The sequence below is a fragment of the Rhinichthys klamathensis genome, unplaced genomic scaffold (assembly GCF_029890125.1).
Source record: "Rhinichthys klamathensis goyatoka isolate OS25496 unplaced genomic scaffold, OSU_Roscu_1.1 h1tg000123l_1, whole genome shotgun sequence".
In the NCBI taxonomy this organism is placed as follows: Eukaryota; Metazoa; Chordata; class Actinopteri; order Cypriniformes; family Leuciscidae; genus Rhinichthys; species Rhinichthys klamathensis.
In genome coordinates this window covers 1564146-1581029 of record NW_026606660.1, presented here as the reverse complement: position 1 = coordinate 1581029, position 16884 = coordinate 1564146, and the positions used below count along the sequence as shown (strand labels likewise).

Genomic DNA, 16884 nt, shown 5'->3' with positions numbered 1-16884 from the left:
TCGGTCTCTGAGGAGATTCAGGTTCAAAATGCTCACAATTCCAGCCATCGTGAGTCAGATCCAGTTCGAGGACTGGTTCGTCACGATAGATCTGAAGGACGCATACTTCCATATTTCCATCCTTCCATGTCACAGGAGGTTCCTGAGGTTCGCTTTTGGGGGCGAAGCGTACCAATATCGGGTTCTTCCGTTCGGCCTAGCTCTCTCCCCTCGCACTTTTACAAAATGCATGGATGCAGCTCTAGCACCCCTGAGGCTCGAGGGCGTCAGGGTGCTCAACTACATCGACGACTGGCTGATACTGGCCCAGTCGTGAGAGCTGGCGATTCGGCATCGAGATGTCGTCCTCGCCCACATCCAGAGCCTGGGGTTGAGACTCAACACAAAGAAGAGTGTGTTGACGCCCTCCCAGAGGACTACGTTCCTGGGAGTTGTATGGGACTCCACGACGATGCGGGCACAAATGTCTCCCGCACGCATGGAGTCCATACGGGCGATGGTCTCCAGAGCGAAGCTAGGCCACAACCTCACTGTGAAGCAGTTTCAGAGACTGCTGGGGTTCATGGCAGCAGCGTCCAGTGTTATACCTTTTGGCCTGCTACACATGAGACCCCTACAGTGGTGGTTGAGAACCAAGGGATTTTTCCCGAGGGGAAATCCGTTCCGTATGATCAGGGTAACGCGCAGATGCCTTCGTTCTCTCGTCATATGGAGGAAACCTTGGTTCCTGTCCCAGGGACCGGTGCTGGGAGCATCATGTTGCCGGAAAGCCGTTTCAACAGATGCCTCCCTCACTGGTTGGGGCGCGGTCATGGACGGCCGCTTTGCGAGAGGTCTGTGGGAGACCCGGCATTCTTCCTGGCACATCAATTGCCTGGAAATGCTGGCGGTCTACAAAGCTCTGAGGAGTTTTTTCCCGGACCTCTGCGGTCACCATGTCCTGATACGCTCGGACAACATGTCCGTAGTCGCATATCTGAATCACCAGGGAGGTCTGAGGTCGCGCCCTCTATGCAGACTGGCACACCAGATCCTTCTGTGGTCCCAGGGGAAACTGTCGTCTCTCAGAGCGATGTATATCCCCGGGGACCAAAATCAGGGAGCAGACGTCCTGTCGAGGCAGGGGCTGAGGCCCGGGGAGTGGCGACTCCACCCCGAGGTGGTGGAGGCCATGTGCGTGAGATTCGGCCCAGTGGAAGTGGATCTGTTCGCGTCTCGAGAGACGTCCCACTGTCCACTGTGGTTCTCTCTCAGGTATCCAGCTCCGTTGGGGCTGGACGCTATGACACAGACGTGGCCGAGGCTGCGTCTGTACGCATTTCCCCCGATCGCTCTGCTCCCGGGAGTCTTGGAGCGGGTCCGCCGGGAAGGGATCAGCCTACTTTTAGTAGCACCCCGCTGGCCGATATGGTTCTCGGACATTGTAGCACTGCTAGACGGCCTCCCGTGGCAGGTCCCTCTGAGGAGGGATCTGCTGTCTCAGGCAGGGGGCACAATATTTCACCCCCGGCCAGAGCTGTGGAACCTCTGGGTCTGGCCCCTGAGGGGGCTCGGTACTTAGAGGCTGGCCTGTCAGCAGGTGTTGTCGAGACCCTACTTAGCTCCAGGGCTCCTTCCACTAGGAGACTGTACAGCCTAAAGTGGAATGTGTTTTCCACTTGGTGTAGAGAGCGTGAGGTGGACCCAGTTAACTGCCCAGTGGCTTCAGTGCTGGAGTTCCTCCAAGATCGTTTCCCCGCCGGTCTTTCCCCATCCACACTTAAGGTGTATGTGGCTGCCATTGCGGTTTTCCACTCACCTATAGGTGCTGGGCCTTTGGGAAGGCACCATTTGGTTGTACGTTTCCTCCGTGGGGCTCGGAGGATTAGGCCTGCGGCTTGCTCCAGAGTCCCAACTTGGGACCTGGCGGTGGTTCTTGAAGGGTTGGCTGAGGCCCCCTTTGAACCACTGGAGTCGGCTGAGGCAAAGAACCTGACCTTCAAGGTGGCATTTCTCCTTGCCATCACTTATCTGAGGAGAGTGGGGGATCTCCAGGCCTTGGCTATATCGCCAACTTGCCTGGAGTTTGCCCCTGGCGGAGTTAGGGCCATCTTACATCCTAGACCGGGCTATGTGCCCAAGGTGCCGTCTAGTGCGGCATGGTCAGTGGTTCTTCAGGCCTTCCATCCTCCACCTCATGGGACGGCGGAAGAGGGGAGACTTCACCTGCTCTGCCCAGTCAGAGCCCTAAGGGTTTACTTGGAGAAGTCTTCTCAGTGGAGGAAGTCAGACCAGTTGTTGGTGTGCTTTGGTTCTCCCAAGAAAGGGCTGCCTGCATCTAAACAGACAATCAGTAATTGGATTTTTTCAAGGCTATAGCCACGGCTTATCAGGTGCGCAATTTGCCTTCACCTATGGCCGTGAGGGCACATTCCACCAGGAGCATGGCCTCCTCGGTTGCCCTCCTTTCTGGCGTCTCGCTTCAGGAGATCTGCGAGGCGGCCGGGTGGGCCACCCCGCACACCTTCATACGTTTTTACAGTCTGCAACTCCCCGTGACGCCTGGCGCCAGAGTGCTCGCGTCCTAAGTGTGCCTGGTCTTCCAGCTTCACACTAGGGGCGGGCGTGATTACGGTGTGGCATAGTGGGTATTTCGTTCCCCAAAGTGTCACAACGATGACGCAGTTCGAGTTCCCTCGAAGGGGAACGTCTCGGGTTACGACTGTAACCCTTGTTCCCCGAGAAGGGAACGAGACACTGCGTCTCGTCGCCACACCTATCACAGGCAGAGCGCTAGCTTCATCGCAAAGAGCTAGTGTTTGTATTTGCCAGCGTACCTTTGTATCTTCTGGTTATGCCGTCATCTACTACGTCATGACGCAGCACCAATCAGGATTGGACAGATTTCATTCATGCTTCAGATGCGCTACGCTGGGGGCGTTCCCCAAAGTGTCACAACGATGACGCAGTGTCTCGTTCCCTTCTCGGGGAACAAGGGTTACAGTCGTAACCCGAGACGATCACTTAAGTGTAAGTTGAGGGTGAGTATATGATGACAGAATTTTCATTTTAAAGTGAACTATCCCTTTAACTCTCATTTAGAAAGAGTCTGGAGGGCAATGATGCTTATATGCACAATCATTTTCTCCCTCATACAAAGGTACCTAAACCTAAACCTATCATCACAGAAAACATTTTTGTGTTTTTACATTTTCAGAAAACATCATTCTGTATGATTTATAAGATTGTTTCCATGTAATTTACTGGTATTACTATACTTTTGGGGTAATTTGGTCCCCATAACCTAGGGATTACCAGTACAAACGTCATTTTAGAAGCAAACACACAGTACATCAAACACACAACCCATGAATTAATACAAACAAAATGTGATGTGACGTTATACTGCAAAATGTGAACACTAAGATTCAAACGGGTAATGCTTTACAACAAGGTATTATTAGTTAACTCCTTCAGTTAACATGAACTAAGAATGAATAATACTTTAAGCATTTATTAGTCTTAACTAACTAACTAGTATTAACTAACTTTAACAAACTATATTTTAATTAACTAATATTAACAAAGATTCATAAATACTGTAAAAATATGCTCATTTTTAGATCATGTTGGCTAATACATAAACTAATATTAACAAATGAGACCTAATTAAAGTGTTACCGAACCTTGTTAATTTTAGCTCTTAAACCTTTTCATAGCACCAAGATTAAACAGGACAAAATGCTTACTCCAGCATTACAGTGAATATAAGGTTGTCTAAAAAACAAAAACAAAACAAAAACTGAAGAAATCTAAAGTCACAAAAACAAGAAAACCAAAATCATTTGTCACCAAATGTTTTGAAGTAGTTGGAAACTGCTGTTTATGTCAATGTCCCGGTGCTCTCCAAAGTATATGTGAATGGATTTGTTCCAAAGAGGCAGGAAAGTCAGAAAAAAATACCTTGAGAAAAAAAAAAGTGAAGGAAAACATTTGTTTATAAAACAGATCCAGTCCATTATTATATTTGGCTCAAATGAATGAAAGTGATAGATATTTTCCCGTTAAAGTTTATATACACCTTGCAGTTCCCTTCCGAGGGAACTTCCGCTGCGTCGAAATCGACACTACGGGGAATGCCCTTAGCATGACGCGTCTGAAGCCTGAATCCAACTAGTCCAATCCTGATTGGTGCTGCGTGATGACGTCAACCGTGACGTCATATGTGACGGTGAGCGGAACTATAAAAGGGGCGCCGGAACCCGGAAGCAGTAGCTTTCTGTCCTTCAGCAAGCGTTATATGTGAATCTGTCTGTCTTATTTGGTGTTGTTTGTTCGGTAAAGGTATTGTGATGGAAAAGAGTGCAAAGCATTTCAGACAGTGTGCGTCCCCTTGCCCACGTTATTTAAGCGAGGGTGACACACACGAGCTCTGTGTGATTTGTTTGGGAGTGGAGCATGCTCGGGCAGCGCTTGAGGGCGCTGCCTGTGCAAACTGTGAAACACTGCCCCTGAGAACGCTCCGCTCCCGCCTGAGCCTGTTCGATGAATCAGGCCAGGCTCGCGCTCCCCATGGATCAGGTCCCGCGTTTGTTGAGGCATCGCGGCGCTTGCATTCATGGGGATCGCAGAAAGAACTGTCAGAGAATGTTGAGACGGCTGAGGCCCTTTCTCAGCATTCATCTGTCAGTTCTCATGGTCCCGCTCACGGTTCGGGAGCCCGCCCTGCGGCTTCTCCCGACCGCAGAGAGGATCCGATGCTTGAGCTATCTGAATCCGAGGATTTAGATGTGCTCAGCGTCGAGGCAGAGGGATGTGATATTCCATCACCACATTCCCCTGCCTTTGAGGAGCTGCTGGAGGTTGTGACCCGAGCTGTGGCCAAATTAAATATCGATTGGCCCCCAGAAGTGCAGGAAGCGACTAAAAAGAGTAAACTGGATGAGCGCTTCCTGCAAACTCGGGCACAACCTTCGCGCCGGAGTCTCCCGTTCTTCACCGATCTCCACACTGAGGTGTCGAGATCGTGGAACAAGCCCTTCTCCTCTCGACTTTCCAGCCCCGATGTACATTTATATTCGTCAATCATGGGGTCGAGAGAGAGGGGCTACGGGACGATGCCGCGGGTTGAAGAGGCTTTTGCTAACCACCTCTCGCCCGATGCTGCGTCGTCCCTGAGAGCTCCGGCGCTTCCCTCCAAGCCCTGCCGTACCACCTCGGCCTTGGTTGGGAAAGCATATATGGCGGCAGGTCGGGCTGGTGCATGCCTGCATACTATGGGGCTGTTGCAGGCATACCAGGCCGACCTCCTAAAGGAAGTGGACGACAGCGGGGAGGTCGCCTACGACGACATCCGCGAGATGCGTCGTACGGTGGACTTGTCTCTCCGTGCTACCAAAGAGACGGCCCGCGCCATCGGCCGTTCTCTAGCAGCATTGATAGCTACGGAGAGACATCTGTGGCTGAATCTGTCGGGCATCGGGGATAAAGACAGGGCTTTCCTCCTCGATGCCCCGATTTCGCCTACTGGCCTCTTCGGCGACGCAGTCAACACTGTCGTCGAGAGGTACCAGGAATCGAAACGACAGTCAGCCGCATTGAAACATCTTATCCCCCGCCGTCGTTCTAAGTCTCATGGGTCTGCTGCCAGGGGGCAGTCCCATGAGGCAGCCGCCAGCTCCTCACGTCTGCAGCTGCAGAAAGAGAGTGTTGCCTCTCGTGCTCCCCCGAAAAAGGCCTGGAGCCAGGGGCAACACTCTCAATCGAAGCCTTCCAACCCTAGGGCAGATCTGAGGACTGTCATTCAGGCGAGGAAGGCTTCGTCAAAGAGGTCCTGACGCGTTGCGCAGGCCTCTGAGGGTGGTCCCCTCCGTGATCGAGCAACAACAGCTCGCTCCTTCACGGAGCCCTCAGGAAATCGATGTATGCTGCCCGCCGCTACGTGCGCTTCGGGACGCATCGGTTTCCAGCGAATGCAAGGTGCAGAGTCCGCCCGTAAAATTGACGGCTCCGCGCATTGTGTTCCCTCTCAAGAGGTCTGCAGAAAAATTAAATCGGTTAGTTCCTGCCAATCAAATGCTTCAGGTCACCGATATCTCTACTATAAGACCAGAAATCAGTCCCGAGAGACTGATTCCCTTAGTGGATTATTTAGACACCTGGAAGGGTCTTCAAAATATATCTCAATGGGTCCTGCTCACGGTAGAAAAGGGGTACAGAATTCAGTTCGAATATCGTCCACCTCGATTCAGCGGAGTGGTTCATACGCTGGTCAAACCAGAGCAGGGTCAGGTCATGGAACAGGAAGTTCAGTCCCTCTTGGCAAAGGAGGCCATAGAACGTGTTCCTCCTCAAGATTGGGAGACCGGGTTCTACAGCCGGTACTTCATAGTTCCCAAGAAGGATGGGGGGTTGCGCCCGATTATAGATCTCAGGGTATTGAATCGGTCTCTGAGGAGATACAGGTTCAAAATGTTAACTATACCTCTAATTGTGAGTCAAATCAGATCCGAGGACTGGTTTGTCACCATAGATCTAAAGGATGCTTACTTCCATATATCCATCCTTCCTCAGCACAGGAAGTTCCTAAGATTCGCTTTCGGGGGAGTAGCGTATCAATACAGGGTTCTTCCGTTCGGCCTAGCACTGTCCCCTCGCACCTTCACGAAGTGCATGGATGCTGCTCTTGCTCCTTTGAGACTTCAAGGCATTCGCATCCTCAACTACATCGACGACTGGCTAATACTGGCGCAGTCGCTGGAGTTGGCAGTTCAACATCGAGATGTTGTTCTGCAACACCTGAGGTGCTTGGGGTTAAGGCTCAATATCAAGAAAAGTTCGTTAATTCCTCTACAGAGAACAACTTTTCTGGGGGTGGTTTGGGACTCAGTTACGATGCGGGCACAACTGTCTCCCGCCCGGATAGACTCCATCCTGACCACAGTAATGAGTATCAAACTAGGCCAGGCTGTCACTGTCAAACATTTCCAAAGGGTTCTGGGTCTTCTTGCAGCAGCGTCCAACGTTATTCCTTTTGGCCTGCTGTATATGAGGGCCCTGCAGTGGTGGCTCAGGACCAGAGGGTTTTCCCCGAGGGGGAACCCTTTTCGCACGATCAAAGTAACGCGCAGATGCCTTCGTTCTTTGGTCATGTGGAAGAAACCGTGGTTCCTGTCCCTGGGTCCTGTGTTAGGAGCACCGTGTCAGAGAAAAATTCTGACCACGGATGCGTCCCTCACAGGCTGGGGTGCGGTAATGGAAGGCCGCTACACCAGAGGTCTCTGGAGGGACCATCATCTTTCTTGGCACATCAATTGCCTGGAGATGATGGCGGTGTTTCTGGCTCTCAGGCATTTCCTCTCGGACCTCAGAGGCCATCATGTTCTAGTGCGAACAGACAACATGTCGGTGGTCTCGTATTTGAATCGTCAGGGGGGCTTGAGGTCGCGCCCTCTGTGCAGACTGGCGCATCAAGTCCTCCTATGGTCCCAGGGAAAGCTTCTGTCAATCAGAGCAATGTTTATCCCGGGACACAGCAATTTGGGGGCAGACATCCTGTCGAGGCAGGGGCTGAGGCCCGGGGAGTGGAGACTCCACCCCGAGTCGGTGGAGTTAATATGGAAGGAGTTCGGTCAGGCGGAGGTGGACCTATTTGCCTCCCAAGAGAATTCTCACTGCCCCCTATGGTACTCCCTTACTCATCCAGCTCCTCTGGGACTGGATGCCATGGTACAGACGTGGCCGAGGTTACGTCTGTACGCGTTTCCCCCGATCGCTCTGCTCCCAGGGGTTCTAGAGAGGGTCCGGCGGTACGGGATCAGCCTGCTCCTTGTAGCCCCGTACTGGCCGGCCCGAGTATGGTTCTCGGACATCATGGTCCTCCTGGCGGGCCCTCCGTGGCAGGTCCCTATCAGGAGGGACCTTCTTTCTCAAGCAGAGGGCACAATATTTCACCCTCGTCCAGAGCTATGGAAACTGTGGGTCTGGCCCCTGAGGGGGACCAGCTCATAAATGCAGGTCTTTCAACCGAGGTTGTTGAGACCATTTTAAACTCTAGAGCCCCCTCCACGAGGAAATTATATGCTTTGAAGTGGAATGTGTTCTCTTTATGGTGTAGAGATCACTCTTTGGACCCAGTTAACTGCCCAGTGGCTTCAGTGCTGGAGTTCCTTCAGAACCGCTTCTCTGACGGGCTCTCCCCGTCCACGCTTAAGGTCTATGTGGCGGCTGTTGCTGCCTTCCACACGCCTTTAGGGGTGGGCACCTTGGGGAGGCACCCACTTATTGTTCGTTTTCTTCGTGGAGCAAGGAGGATGAGGCCTGTCATCCAGTCCAGAGTTCCCTCTTGGGACTTGACAGTGGTCCTCGAAGGGTTATCCCTGGCGCCCTTCGAACCTCTGGAGGAAGTGTCGGAGAAATTTTTGTCCTTTAAGGTAGCATTCCTGCTTGCCATCACGTCCCTAAAAAGAGTGGGGGACTTGCAGGCTCTATCGGTCGCTCCTTCCTGCCTCGAGTTCGCTCCTGGCAAGGTAAAGGCTATTCTCCACCCTAGACCGGGCTATGTCCCTAAAGTGCCCACAAATGTGGCACGGTCTACAATTCTCCAGGCCTTTCATCCTCCACCCCATGTGTCGGATGAGCAAGCTAAAATGAATTTACTGTGCCCGGTTCGAGCCTTGGAGGCCTATGTGCATAGGACCTCAGGCTGGAGAAAGTCGGACCAGATGCTTGTGTGTTTTGGGGCACCTAAGAAGGGTTCTCCTGCTTCCAAACTAACTATAAGTAGATGGATCGTAGAGGCTATTTCTGCAGCTTACGAGGTGCGCAATTTGCCTTCACCTCTTTTGCTTAAAGCCCACTCCACGAGAGGAGTGGCCTCTTCTAAAGCTCTACTTGCGGGTATTTCTCTTCAAGAGGTCTGTGATGCCGCAGGCTGGGCCTCCCCTCACACTTTTATAAGACATTACAGTCTGGATCTGCCCTCTACACCGGGTTCACGGGTTCTCTCGTCTTGAGTGTGCCAGATTGCTTCACACCAGGGCGTACTCTCTTAGTGTGGCGCAGTGGGCATTTCGTTCCCCGTAGTGTCGATTTCGACGCAGCGGAAGTTCCCTCGGAAGGGAACGTCTCGGGTTACGTCTGTAACCCTCGTTCCCTGAGAAGGGAACGAACGCTGCGTCCCTCGGCCACACTCTTCGCGCCCCTGGAGACGACTTGCTTCGGACTGTTTAAAGCTACTGCTTCCGGGTTCCGGCGCCCCTTTTATAGTTCCGCTCACCGTCACATATGACGTCACGGTTGACGTCATCACGCAGCACCAATCAGGATTGGACTAGTTGGATTCAGGCTTCAGACGCGTCATGCTAAGGGCATTCCCCGTAGTGTCGATTTCGACGCAGCGTTCGTTCCCTTCTCAGGGAACGAGGGTTACAGACGTAACCCGAGACGTATCTGCACAATGTTAGTAATTTTAGCAATAAGAGGGAACACAAAAATGTATATGTTCTGTTTTTATTTAGTACTACCCTGATGAAGCAGTTTATTCTGCAAGGTGTACGTAAACTTTTGACTGCTAACTGTTGATGTGATGAATTACCTCATCAGGGTCACACCGAAGTAGAAAGCTGGGCAAGGTTCCTCTATTTCCCACAAACACCAGGATTGCACTGACCACGCCATCTTCACTGACACTGGGCTTAAAGTTATTAAAAATAGAGAACATTTATTTAGCTACTTTACAAGGAATTAAACATAACTTTATCAATTACACACATATAGGTTAATGACCCATGCAAACCCAAGACCCATGCAAATTGAAAAAGGTAATCTTGAATTTTAAGCTTGCCGCACGTATCTTCATGAAGGATGTTCCTGTATTTACCACGGTTGACACAGTAATGCGGCAGCCTTTTTCATTTGGTTTGTTACCTGTAAAATATATGATGATTATAGGGGCATTTGTAAATGCACAGGTGGGAATCTATAACTTGCAAATGGAAAAGATACAAAGCATTAAAAGCTATAGGGATACTTGGTGACTTGATAGCAGTGTTTTAGCTTGGTGTGCTGGCTGGGCAAAAATTCATAATAAATCTTGTAACATCACCTCATCAATACAGGTCTGTGATTCCACACCGCTTGCCCTGTATCTCCAATAACAAATGTGAACTGATCCTGCAAAATGAATGTTTAATCCAGATAAGCACAAAAATATTACATATTCCAAAACAAATAGTAACTGAACAACTCTCTCTTCAAATGCAAAACGAAATTAAATACATTACAAGCATTATTTCTAGAGGTGGGTGATATATTAAATATGTAACGTTATGGTGGTTAAGATTAATTAATATAAATGACTTCGAGAGTTACAATTGGATCAGCATTCAGCATGCAAATTTAACTTTAAGTCATTTAGTTTGTTTTAAATTATTTTAAAAAGTCGGTTTAAAATAAATAAATGAAAAAATATATATATAAAAAACACATTTCAGTAGACAAATTCCTCGAACACGCCCACACACGCGAGCACATTACGATGTAAGACATTATTAGAATGCAATCATAGATAAATTAGTGGAAACATGATTAATTTACTTCCCGAATCTATTGCGTATAACTTTACTATCTGCGATTAAAAAGCACTCTTAATCGCAATATCAACTGCGGTGAAAAAAAATTCAATAAAGAAAGCATCAAGATATACTTACTTGACTGATTATTTGCAGTATAACATCTCATCTGCAAACAGCCAAACGTGGCGCTCCTTTTGTTTGGGAAGCTTCAGTTTCCTCATGCACCGCCATTACAGAAACATAACGAATCGGTTACCTAACGTAACCTCGGTTCTCTCTAGATGAGGGAACGAGTATTGCGTAAGCTAGCTTACGGTGCGGGAAAGATTCATCTTTTCTGAGAAATTGAAGCCAAAAATGATCCTATAATTTTGTATCCATTGTCAACGCAGTTCAGCTGCAGCAGAGCATGAGCAGGCTAGCTAGCAGCTCATTGGCTCGCTCACAGGGAACTGCTTAAGCCTATGAGGAGACACGAATGAACTCTCGGCCAATGAGAGTCTGACCTGCTCTCATTGCGTCAGAGCCCGCCGAAACGGGCGTGGCCAGAGAGTATAAATTCGCCTCTCAGGCTGCAAACTCTGGTTTTCATAGAATGAAGAGAGAACGCTAGTAGCACAAGCACGGCCAGGAACGCAATACTCGTTCCCTCATCTAGAGAGAACCGAGGTTACGTTAGGTAACCGATTCGTTCTCTTACGAGAGGTTCTCTCGTATTGCGTAAGCTAGCTTACGCTGCGGGAACACCTGGTCAACGCCGTGCGTGCTAAGCATCCACTATGAGTCCCAGGGGGGACCCCGGGGAACCCTTATGAGTGGGAATAATATATGTACATGTGACAAAGGCCAGCAGAGCGGGCCGGGGATTGTGAAGTACATAAGCACGTGATAAGGAGGGACAGAGCGAAACCGGTCTGAGTGAATAACTCCCTATAGTGCAGCTCAACCAGAAGAGCTGTAACATACTAGACTGCTAGTAGTTTAGCCTGCAAGGCGGGAACTTCCAGATTGTAAAATCTGACAAAGGTGGAGGGGGAAGCCCATCCCGCTGCCACACAAATATCATGAATGGAAATTCCGCTGGACCACGCCCACGATGAGGCCATGCCTCTAGTGGAATGGGCCCTGATGCCCAGAGGGCATGGCAGGTCTTTTGACGCGTATGCGGCTGCAATGGCATCAACTATCCATCTGGACAGAGTCTGTTTCGAGGCGGCCAACCCCTTGGTGCGCCCACCGAACGAAACAAAAAGCTGCTCAGCTCGTCTGACCAGAGCAGTGCGAGTAAAGTATAATCTCAGGGCCCTGACCGGACACAGGAGATTAGAGTCAGATTCGCTATCGGATGCAGGCAAAGCCTGGATATCGTGCCGCGAGCTTGGGAGAGGAGATCTGTTCTGACTGGAATGGGCCACGGGGCTGTCTGTGACAGCTGAGTGAGCTCCGGAAACCAAGTCTGACCCTCCCAACGCGGGGCTATGAGGAGCACCGAGTGGCGTGTTTCCCTGATTCTCTGAAGCACCTGCGGTAGCAGAGAAACCGGAGGGAATGCATAAAGCGGGCGGCTGGGCCAGGTCTGGGCTAGCGCGTCCTCGCCTTTTGAGAAAAATTTTGGGCAGTGGGTGTTTTCTTCTGAGGCGAAGAGGTCCACCTCTGCTCTGCCGAATATTCGCCACAGCTTTTGGACTGTAAGAGTGTGCAGGGACCATTCCCCGGGGGGAATGGGGTTCCTGGACAGACTGTCTGGACCGTCGTTCAGATGGCCCGGCACGTGCGTCGCTCTGAGCGAGAGCAGGTGACACTGAGACCAAACTAAGATGCGTTCTGTCAGCCGGAAGAGATTTCTGGATCTGACTCCGCCCTGACGGTTTAGATAGGAGACCATGGCCATATTGTCCGAACGGATCAGCACATGGTGACCGTGAATGCGCGGCAGAAAGCGCGTGAGCGCGTTCTCGACCTCCAGCATCTCCAAACAGTTTATGTGGAGGAGACTCTCCTGAGTTGACCAGGGGCCGAAGGCCGGTGAGCCCTCGCAGACCGCACCCCAACCCGTGTTGGATGCGTCTGTCGAAATGACTTTTCGGCGAGAAAAGGTCCCCATGGAAACGCCCCGCTGAAACCATTCTGTCATGGTCCATGGCTGCAGAGCTGTGATACAGGTCTGCGTTACCTTTATCAGCTGGTGGCCCGTGGTCCACGCGCGGTGAGACACACGGCTCTTCAACCAGAACTGAAGCGGGCGCATGCGCAGTAACCCCAGCTGGAGCACTGCGGAGGCTGAGGCCATGTAACCCAGCGCCTTCTGAAAAGTTTTCAGAGGTGTGAGTCTGTTCATCTGAAAGGATGCGGCGAGACGCTGAACACGGCGCGCGCGCTGTGTAGACAGACGAGCCGTCATCGAGACCGAGTCTAGCTCTATACCCAAGAAGGAGATAGTCTGACTGGGATGAAGTGCGCTCTTTGTCCAGTTGACAGAGAGGCCCAAACTTTTCAGATGGTCGAGGAGATCTGTACGATGAGACAGTAGCTCTCTCTGTGATTGTGCCAAAATCAGCCAGTCGTCCAAATAGTTCAGTATTCGCAGCCCCTGACTCCGCAGGGGGGCGAGCGCCGCATCCATGCACTTCGTAAACGTGCGGGGTGCTAGGGACAGGCCGAACGGAAGGACGGTGTATTGATAAACCTGGCCTTCGAAGGCGAAACGTAAGAATGGCCTGTGAAGGGGATTTATCTGAATCTGAAAGTAAGCATCTTTCAGATCTAGTGAAATGAACCAGTCCCCCTGGCGCACATGCGCGAGGAGTTTTCTGATAGTGAGCATTTTGAACGGTCTCTTCATGAGAACTTTGTTCAGAAATCTGAGGTCTAAGATTGGTCTGAGGCCGCCGTCTTTCTTTGGAACCAGAAAATAACGGCCGTAAAACCCCGACTCGCTCATAGACAGAGGAACTCTCTCTATAGCCCTTTTGCACAATAGTTTTGCTATCTCTGAACGGAGCAGAGTCACTGCTTCTGGGTTCACAATAGTTTCTAGCCGCGCTCGGAAACGTGGAGGGCGGCGGTGAAACTGTAAGCGATAGCCTAGCCTTATTGTGTTTAGCACCCACTGGGAAATTCCCGGAATAGCTTCCCACGCTTTGAAGCGTAACGCTAAGGGGTGAATGGCTACATGGTCCCCATTGTCCTCCTCGCAGAGATCGCAGCCGCCATCGGCGAGGGCGAGCTCGGCGTGCTCCAATCCGAGGCAGAGAGCGCAGATGACGTGGCGGTCTCCAGTCTCGAGGGGAGCGCGGCAAGAACCGCAGGAGGAAAAACGAGACATCTTTACAAAGACGCTCGGCTCTTTTAGATACACACACACAAAAACAAGAAGCTTTTTGGTAAAAGGATATGAATCCGTCGGATGGCGCTAGCTTGCAGGACGGCTGAAGGTGGCGAAGACGGCCGGCTTCCTCAGTCTCCCAGATGCTCGCTAGAAGGTGCCTTTTCCACGACGGCGGCTTCTCTCAGGATCAGCAGATGCGTGTAGCCTCGCTGAAGAGATGAAAATCAGAGTTTGCAGCCTGAGAGGCGAATTTATACTCTCTGGCCACGCCCGTTTCGGCGGGCTCTGACGCAATGAGAGCAGGTCAGACTCTCATTGGCCGAGAGTTCATTCGTGTCTCCTCATAGGCTTAAGCAGTTCCCTGTGAGCGAGCCAATGAGCTGCTAGCTAGCCTGCTCATGCTCTGCTGCAGCTGAACTGCGTTGACAATGGATACAAAATTATAGGATCATTTTTGGCTTCAATTTCTCAGAAAAGATGAATCTTTCCCGCAGCGTAAGCTAGCTTACGCAATACGAGAGAACCTCTCGTAAGAGAACAGCGCATTTTTCAAACTCTAGTGAAGTAGTGCGTCATCATGACGTAGTATTTCTGGCGCATGCTCATTAAACACCATGTTCGTATAGAGTATATTTTCATTTTAGCTTTTCTGTTTAAGTTGAAGTTGTTCAAACTCAATTGTGTTGTTAGACTCTGTAAGTTCACAAAACTTTACTCTTTCATCTAACTAAAAGTCAATATTTTTGTTCAATGTAGTGTAGATTGCAATTAAATGTGTTTAATTGACTTAGAACAACATAATGATATTGAAAGTATTCTGTTCACAGATGTAAAGTACAACACATTACTGCTAAGACTCCTCTCATAAATTAAATTTTATTGTCAAATATTATGTAGAAAACTGACAAAAATGTCAACAATAGGTTGTCCTGGATTATACTGTATTGCAAATTTATTGGAAAAATACATTCCAAGTGCATTAATGCACACAGTATATATTATAGACTAAACACATTTAAAATACATGAACAAATTATTTTTGGACAACACACTTGAGTTGAAATTAAAGTGAATTACTTTCCATGTTTTCCATTAAAAATATTATTTTATTTAGTATATTAGTCCAGTGGTTTTCAAACCTGTCCTGGAGGACCCCCAACACTGCACGTTTTCTTTGTCTCCCTAATCAAACACACCTGATTCAACTCATCAGCTCATTATCACATGGGTTAATGAGCTGATGAGTTGAATCAGTTGTGTTTGATTCGGGAGACAAAGAAAACGTGCAGTGTTGGGGGTCCTCCAGGACAGGTTTGAAAACCACTGGATTAGTCAATACATCTAAATAAATTTCATTTAATAACTTATAACTTTAATAACTTTAAAACACTATAAATTCATAATTATTTAACATGTATGTTTAAGTAAAACTTAGACACAATTAAAAAGTGATTTTTTTTAAAACATGCACTTAAGTGTGTTTAGAAATATTGTGATGAAAGTGTACTTACTTTAAGTTAAGCTTAATTAGATATTATTACAAAGTGCATTTGTAAAAGTGCACTTAAGTGTGTTTAGAAATATGATCATGAAAGTGTACTTTCTTTAAGTAAAACTTAATTAGACATTATTACAAAGTGCATTTTTAAAAAGTACACTATAGTGTGTTTAGAAATATTGTCATGAAAGTGTACTTACTTTAAGTTAAACTTAATTACATATTATTACAAAGTGCATTTTTAAAAGTGCACTTAAGTGTGTTTATAAATATTGTAATGAAAGTGTACTTACTTTAAGTTAAACTTAATTAGATATTATTACAAAGTGCATTTGTAAAAGTGCACTTAAGTGAGTTAATAAATATTGTCATTAAAGTGTATTCCCTTTAAGTACACTTAAGTGGTCTTTAATTTTAATTATATAATATTATCTGCAAGTACACTTTTCAAAAAGTATACTTTTATGAGTTTAAGCACACAAAAAGTACGCTTTCAATACAATTAAGCACACTTCTTTTTCACAAGGGTACAGACAGACAGACAGACAGACATACAGACAGACAGACAGACAAACATACATACAGACAGATAGACAGACTTACATACATACATACAGACAGACAGATAGACAGACATACATACATACAGACAGACAGGCAGATAGACAAACTTACATACAGACTGTCTGTCTGTATGTAAGTTTGTCTATCTGTCTGTCTGTCTGTCTGTCTGTATGTATGTATGTCTGTCTATCTGTCTGTCTGTATGTATGTATGTAAGACAGACTGTCTGATAGACAGACTTACAGACAGACAGACTTACAGACATACATACATACAGACAGACAGATAGACATACATACATACAGACAGACAGATAGACAAACTTACATACAGACAGACAGACAGACAGACAGACATACATACATACAGACAGATAGACAGACTTATATACATACATACAGACAGACAGATAGACAGACTTACAGACATACATACAGACAGACAGATAGACAGACAGATAGACAGATTTACAGACATACATACATACATACATACAGACAGACAGACAGATAGACAGACTTACATACAGACAGACTTACAGACATACATACAGACAGACAGACTTACAGACAGACAGACAGACAGACAGATAGACAGACTTACAGACATACATACAGACAGACAGATAGACAGACAGACAGACAGACATACAGACAGAGACAGAGACAGACAGACAGACATACAGACAGACAGACAGACAGACAGACAGACAGACATACAGACAGACAGACAGACAGACAGACATACATACATACAGACAGATAGACAGACAGACCCTGGCAGTCAACCTCACAAAGACCAACATTATGGTCTTTCAGAAGAAGCCCAGATGTCAGGAACACAGATACCAGTTCAGTCTAGGCAGCACCGGCCTAGAGCACACGATGCAGTACACTTACCTCGGCCTGGTCATCACTGCATCGGGGAGTTTCAGTATGGCA

General features: G+C 48.4%; 1 long non-coding RNA gene across 1 annotated transcript; it reads right to left on the bottom strand.

Moving 5' to 3' along the window:
* Positions 1–9497: 9497 nt before the first annotated feature.
* LOC130088819 (uncharacterized) lies at positions 9498–10752 on the bottom strand. The gene is made up of 3 exons (XR_008807502.1): positions 10689–10752; positions 10085–10152; positions 9498–9673 (listed from the first exon to the last, which is right to left on the bottom strand). It is a non-coding gene; the product is annotated as an uncharacterized LOC130088819 (long non-coding RNA).
* Between the last annotated feature and the right edge of the window lie 6132 nt (positions 10753–16884).